This window comes from Palaemon carinicauda, chromosome 8, assembly GCF_036898095.1.
Source record: "Palaemon carinicauda isolate YSFRI2023 chromosome 8, ASM3689809v2, whole genome shotgun sequence".
NCBI classification, from domain to species: Eukaryota; Metazoa; Arthropoda; class Malacostraca; order Decapoda; family Palaemonidae; genus Palaemon; species Palaemon carinicauda.
In genome coordinates, this window is record NC_090732.1 from 132609889 (window position 1) to 132617388 (window position 7500).

Sequence of the window (7500 nt, forward strand, 5' to 3'; positions counted from 1 at the left end):
ACGAGTCCTTAGTAGAGGACTCTAAAACTCTTGCCTTCAAAGGCCACCCGCACTTACAATACAACAGCAATTTAATTATTTATGTAAAAACTTGACTAGTTGGTCCTTTGACTTCTGTACATGAACACGATCATAATTTATCTATTATCAACGAAGCTGTTTATTGACATTGTCTTGCTTCGTAAACAAGAGGCGAATGTACACATTCTTGCTCTTCAAATAAATCCTTATACGATATATACAATTTATTCTTGATATAGCATATTAGCATACATATCATTTTATTTTTTATTTGAGTTTCAAACATTTTGATTAAGTACTTATTATTTCTTACTTTTGAGATGATTCTAAATACAAAACCCAATTAAGGTAAATACTTACAAATGGACAGATGTCAAATAATTTAGAGGTCTAATCAAAGCATACCATTAATTTCTTGAAATAATGATGGGAACTTTACCTGCAAAAATACAAAATGGAAAAAAATAATTGGAAGTCATAATCAATTAAGTTTTATTTTTTAAATGTGATTTATGTATGTATACATCTATCTATCTATCTATCTATCTATACATATATATATATATATATTATATATATATAATATATATATATATATATATATATATATATATATATATATATATATATATACATACATATACCAAGGCACTTCCCCAATTTTGGGTGGTAGCCGCCATCAAACAAATGAAACAAAAGAGGGGACCTCTCCTCTTTACGTTCCTCCCAGCCTGACAAGGGACTCGACCGAGTTCGGCTGGAACTGCTAGGGTGCTACAGCCAACCCTCCCCCGTTATCCACCACAGATGAAGCTTCATAACGCTGAATCCCCTACTGCTGCTACCTCCGCGGTCATCCAAGGCACCGGTGGAAGCAGCAGGGCCTATCAGAACTGTGTCACAATCGCTTGCCATTCATTACTATTTCTAGCACGCTCTCCTGCCTCTCTCACATCTATCCTCCTATCATCCAGAGCTTTCTTCACTCCATCCATCCACCCAAACATTGTCCTTCCTCTTGGACTTCTCCCATCAACTCTTGCATTCATCACCTTCTTTAGCAGACAGCCGTTTTCCATTTTCTCAACATGGCCAAACCACCTCAACACATTCATATCCAATCTAGCTGCTAACTCATTTCTTACAACTGTTCTCACCCTCACTACTTCATTCATAACCCTATATACTCGAGATACACCAGCCATACTCCTTAGACACTTTCATTCCCCACAACTCCAATTCATACATCACAGTTGGTACAATCACTTTCTTATATAGAACTCTCTTTACATTCATGCCCAACCCTCTATTTTTTACTACTCCCTTAACTGCCCCCAACACTTTGCATCCTTCAATCACTTTCTGACGTACATCTGCTTCCACTCCACCATCTGCTGTAACAACAGACCCCAAGTACTTAAACTGATCCACCTCCTCAAGTAACTCTACATTCAACATGACATTCAACCTTGCACCACCTTCCCTTCTCGTACATATCATAACCTTACTCTTACCCACATTAACTCTCAACTTCCCTCTATCACACACCCTTCAAAATTCTGTCGCTAATCGTCCAAGCTTCTCTTCCGCGTCTGCAACCAGTACAGTATCACCCGCAAACAACAACTGATTTACCTCCCATTCATAGTCATTCTCATCTATCAGTGCCAATTCTCGTCCAAGCACTCGAGCATTCACCTCTCTCACCACTCCATCAACATACAAGTTAAACAACCACGACGACATCAGACATCCCTGTCTCAGCCCCACTCTCACCGGAAACCAATCGCTCACTTCATTTCCTATTCTAACACATGCTTTACTACCTTTGTAGAAACTTTTCACTGCTTGCAACAACCTTCCACCAACTCCATATAACCTCATCACATTCCACATTGCTTCCCAATCAACTCTATCATACGCTTTTTCCAGATCCATAAACGCAACATACACCTCCTTATCTTTTGCTAAATATTTCTTGCATATCTGCCTAACTATAAAAATCTGATTGATACAACCCCTACCTCTTCTAAAACCACCCTGTACTTCTTAGATTGCATTCTCTGTTTTATCCTTAATCCTATTAATCAGTACTCTACCATACACTTTTCCAACTACACTCAACAAACTAATACCCTTTGAATTACAACACCCATGCACATCTTCCTTACCCTTATATAGTGGTACAATACACGCACAAACCCAATCTACTGGTACCATTGACAACACAAAACACATATTAAAATATCTCACCAACCATTCAAGTACAGTCATACCCCCTTCCTTCAACATCTCAGCTCTAACACCATCCATACCAGATGCTTTTCCACTCTCGTTTCATCTAGTGCTCTCCTCACTTCCTCTCTTGTAATCTCTGTCTCATTCTCATCTCCCATCACCGGTACCTCAACACCTGCAACAGCAATTATATCTGCCTCCCTATTATCCTCAACATTCAGTAAACTTTCAAAATATTCCACCCACCTTTTCCTTGCCTCCTCTCCTTTTGACAACCTTCCATTTCCATTTTTCACTGTCTCTTCAATTCTTGAACCAGCCTTCCTTACTCTCTTCACTTCTTTCCAAAACTAATTCTTATCTCTTCATATGAATGACCCAATCCCTGCCCCCACCTCAGGTCAGCTCCCCTCTTTGCCTCCCTTACCTTGCGCTTTACTTTCACATTTTTCTCTCTATATCTTTCATACCTCTCTACACTATTACTCTGTAGCAATTCTTCAAAAGCCCTCTTTTTCTCTTCCACTTTTACTTTCACTCCTTCATTCCACCATTCACTGCCCTTCCTCATACTGCTTCCAACAAACTTCTTGCCACACACATTACTTGCAATCCCAACAAAATTTTCTTTTACTAACTTTCACTCCTCCTCTAAATTACCAGTTTCTCTTACTTTCACTTTGTTATATGCCATTTTCAACCTTTCTTGATATTTACTTTTTACCCCCGGTTCTATTAGCTCTTCAACTCTCACTAGCTCCCTCTTACATCCACCTACTCTATTCCCCCACTCTTTCGCTACAACTAATTTTCCTTCCACCTAAAAACGATCAGACATACCGTTAGCCATACACCTAAACACGTGCATGTCTTTCAATCTTTCAAACATTCGTTTAGTTATCAACACATAATCCATTAATGCCCTTTCTACCACTCTTCCACTTGCCACTCTTACCCATGTATTTTATCTTTATGTTTTTATCTTTCTTTTTGAAAAAGCTAGAACTTATCCCCATCTCTTGCTCAACACACATATCTACCAGTCTCTCACCACTCTCATTTTCACCTGGTACGCCAGACTTCATAATGACACCTTCTACCTCTCCAGCGCCCACTCTAGCATTTAAGTCACCCACAACAACTACATAATTCCTTCTACCCAGTCCTTCTACACACCTAGTTAATTCATTCCAGAACTCATTCTGCTCTTCTTCACTTTTCTCACAAACTGGCCCATACACACTGACAAAAGCCCAACATTCCCTATCCAACCCAACCCTTACCCACATTAACCTAGATGATATCTCATTCCATTCCACTACTTTACCTGTCATCCATTCACTCAGCAATAAAGCCACACCTTCTCTTGCTCTTCCCCTTTCAATCCCAGACACTCTACCAGACATTTTACCAAACATCACTTCACCCTTCCCTTTTATCTTTGTCTCACACAAAGCAAATATATCCATCCTTCTATTCCTAAACATACTTCCAATCTCACATCTTTTACTCTCTATCATACTACATCCATGCACATTCAAATACCCCAAAAATAGAGTGCGAGGAGCAGTCACTCTCCCCCCAGCTCCACCTCTTTGATGTCTCACAGGATTATAATACAGTACACTGTATTATAAGCATACATACATATACAGTATACATACAAATATAAACATATCTATAATTTATATAAAATATGAAGAAAATATAAAATAATAATGAATTATAGCTATTTTACATAGCTTTAATACCTAAACCTATATGCAAATATATGTATATATATATAAATACATATATATAATATATGCATATATATAAATATTCATATATATATAATAAATATATATATTATTTATACATATATATAAATATTTGAATATATATATATATATATATATATATATATATACAGATAAATATATATATATATATATATATATATATATATATATATATATATATATATATATATATATGACCCATGTAGATGGATATTGATAAGTCAGAATATGGGTTTTCTTCATTTATTACATAAAGTTCGTTCGTAAGTACACTGTACACAACTACCCTCTTAGGTGAGGGACTTGTCAACTCGAGCGCCCACCGGCAACTAAACTCTCTTCGCTACCAAAATGCAATTTTTGCAATAATAAGCTGAGACATAGATTTTTGTGGAATACTCATGAATATTGAGTTCATATACCTTGTCGTACATGACACATCTACATACATGAATTAGGACATTACTCCTTCCCCCCCCCCCCAAAGCTCCTCATTCCAGGAGGAGGTGCGCACTCGCCCTCACTAGTCTATGATATATGGAGGACACTCCGACCCAGAATAGGTATGGAATGTACTAAACAGAAGTGCAACAAAAAAATATATATATATAGAAATCACCCAAAAAATCTTCCACAAAAAAATAAAAAATTAAATATTGCATGTATACATTTAATCAAATCACAACAACACTTGCACTTGCAACTTTCAACCGGTGGCCACTAGCCGTTTTCCTGAGAAAATCATTCATCATCTCGCCCTCCTCTTATAACATTAAGTATAAGGTATTCACATCTACACATCCTCTAACACTGCCTATCGTCAAGGCTGAACTTTAATCCCGCAGCCTCTTGCCATTCGGAAATTGCACCGGCCCCAGCAACCATGAATCATATAAATACATGAATAATACAGCATCTGCCTGACAGATCTCACCTGACGTATTCAATCTCTGATTGCTTTTAGGTTCACTCAGCAATGTTATACGTATTGCCACACTTAGCAAAATTACCACAACATTTTACGCATAAACTAAGCATCAACATAAGAACACATTGTTATCTTCAAGGTTACTTGAAACACATCAAAAGAAAAAATGAGGTCTGTTCGAACAACAGCAGCAGCAAGGGGGAAAAAAAAAATTCTACTCATGAACTCGAAGGATGTCATGTATGCAGGGGTAAGGAGGAACACTTTTGAAAACTACCTCTTCTGGCACCACATGTATGCGTGCCTGATGATGTTCAGACACTGAGCCATTAACAATGCTTTGTGTCACAACTGTGTTAGACTTAACCATTTTTACTCGGTACAGACCCAAATATGCTGGCTCTAGTTTGTGTTTCCCGATTACACGATCGCCCACAAATACTTTTACCGACTATCATACTTTGAGCTGTGATTTTCATTAGCTCTTTTGAAAAACCTTTCAATGGTGTTAATTACTCTCCTCAATAGATTTAATAAATATACACGGTATTGCTCAGTTGAATAATTTGGCAATTGTTGCGAACTAATGAGTTCTGTATATGGTAACACAGGGTCTTGTCTATACACTAAAAAGAAAGGCTTGTCCCTGAGCAAAGCATTATATGCAATGTTCAACGCTAGCTCAGCTGTAGGAAGCATGGCGTGCCAATGAAGGGGGTCATCAGCCACTAAGTAACGTAGAATTTGCACTAATTCCCTATTATGCGATTCCATTAATCCATTTGCTGAAGGCCTATATGTGGTCACTGAAAAGTGTTCAATTTTCATCAAGTCCGTGACCGATATCACCAACTTTTATAAACTCAAGACCATTATTACTTATTAAAATTTTCGGGCAACCTAAACCTAGTAATGAAAGAGCACAGCGCCTGGGCTAAGGAATTTGCAGCTTTATCCAACATTGCGTAAGTATGAGTGTACCGAGTAATTCCATCCACAAATACATATTTATACTTATGTTATCTTATGCCAAATGGAAATGGTCCTACTACATCCATATGCACTCTATAAAATTTAATAGGAATCACAGGCCACTTTCTAGCTTCCGGTACAGTGTTTTTGTTCTTTGAAACAGTTACAAGCATGAAAACCTTTTATGTAATTCTCTATAGATTTTTTCATTCCTAACCAAAACAAGGATTCACGTGCTCTCCTTAATGTTTTAAATGCCCTGCATACGGACTTGCGTGTAAAATGTGGATGGCTCGTTTAATTAAAGAGGGAGGAAGAACTACCCGTGCACAAAATTCCCCTCCCTTCTTCTCGTTAGCACAATATAAGATATCATTTTCAATAAAAAATTTCTCACGAGGCACATTCAGAAATGACGGATAACTCTCCAATTCCCCTTTAATCACTGCTCGCACTCTTTCCATCCATTTCTCTTTCTTCTGTCCCTCTCGGACTTCTTTTATGTCCCAACCTCCCAAGTCAATCAAACCTGCATCATCAGGGCATTCATTCTGGACACCCCTGGCCATGTCCTCGGTCACCCACATATATTCCCCTTCGCCGTTCGTATCTCTCTCTCTCTCTCTCTCTCTCTCTCTCTCTCTCTCTCCCTCCCCCGTCTTCTGCATGCGCATCGGGAGAATTCTCATTCCATTCTCTATTTTCTCTATTATGATGGGGTCTTCAATATTTTGGTTACGTTCTTCGTTCCTCTTTTGTGCCTTAGTTGTTACTCCTATTACTGCACCTCTAGAGAGAGCATCAGCTACCTTGTTAGCTTTACCTTCTATGTAGTGAAAACCCTTTATATTTAAACTCTAACAATCTCTCAATCCATCTCGCTTGTCGAGGTCAAATCATTTTTATAATACAAATCACGTAAGTGGCGATGATCACTTTGCAACTCAATCAACTGGCCTAATAAAAAGAACCGATGCCTCTCAAGAACCCAAAGAATAGCCAAACCCTCTCGATCGAATGTACTATAATTCTTTTCTGCCCCTTTTAACTCCCGGGAAGCAAAACAAATGAGTCGCTCTCTGCCCTTTATCATCTCGTTGAGAAACTACGCCACCAATAGCTACGCTACTCGCATCTATTGTCATTAAAACGGGTGATCAAATCTAGGATATGCGAGTAATTCATTGCTAGTTAAGGCAGCTTTCAAATGGTTAAAAGCTCTTTCTTCTTCCTCTCCCTAATTTATTACTTTTTGTTTCTTTAAAGCATTGTAGGGTCTCGCTCTCTCTCCAAAAGCTCTTATGAATTTACGGTAATACCCAGCAAGTCCTAGGAACCCAGCTACATCCTTAGAGTTACGTGGCCTGGGGAAATCCCTAATAGCCGCTACTTTACTGGGGCAGGGTTGGATACCTTCTGGGATTATTGTGACCTAAAAATTCGACCTGTTTACAGAAAAATTTGCACTTTGACATATTTATTTTCATACCATTACGTCGCAATGCTTCTAAAACTTTACGAATATTATTATTATGTTCTTCGGCCGTTTTCCCTGTAATT

The 7500-nt window shown here is 38.1% G+C and overlaps 1 long non-coding RNA gene across 1 annotated transcript in view; it reads right to left on the bottom strand.

Annotated features, from left to right (window-relative positions):
• The window catches only part of LOC137645947 (uncharacterized), a 113778-nt gene that overhangs the window by 185 nt on the left and 106093 nt on the right, over nt 1–7500 (bottom strand). The window contains exon 3 of the long non-coding RNA XR_011045365.1: nt 1–460. This exon is cut by the window's left edge and continues 185 nt beyond it. This is a non-coding gene — a long non-coding RNA (uncharacterized lncRNA). The remainder of the gene's footprint in view (nt 461–7500) is intronic.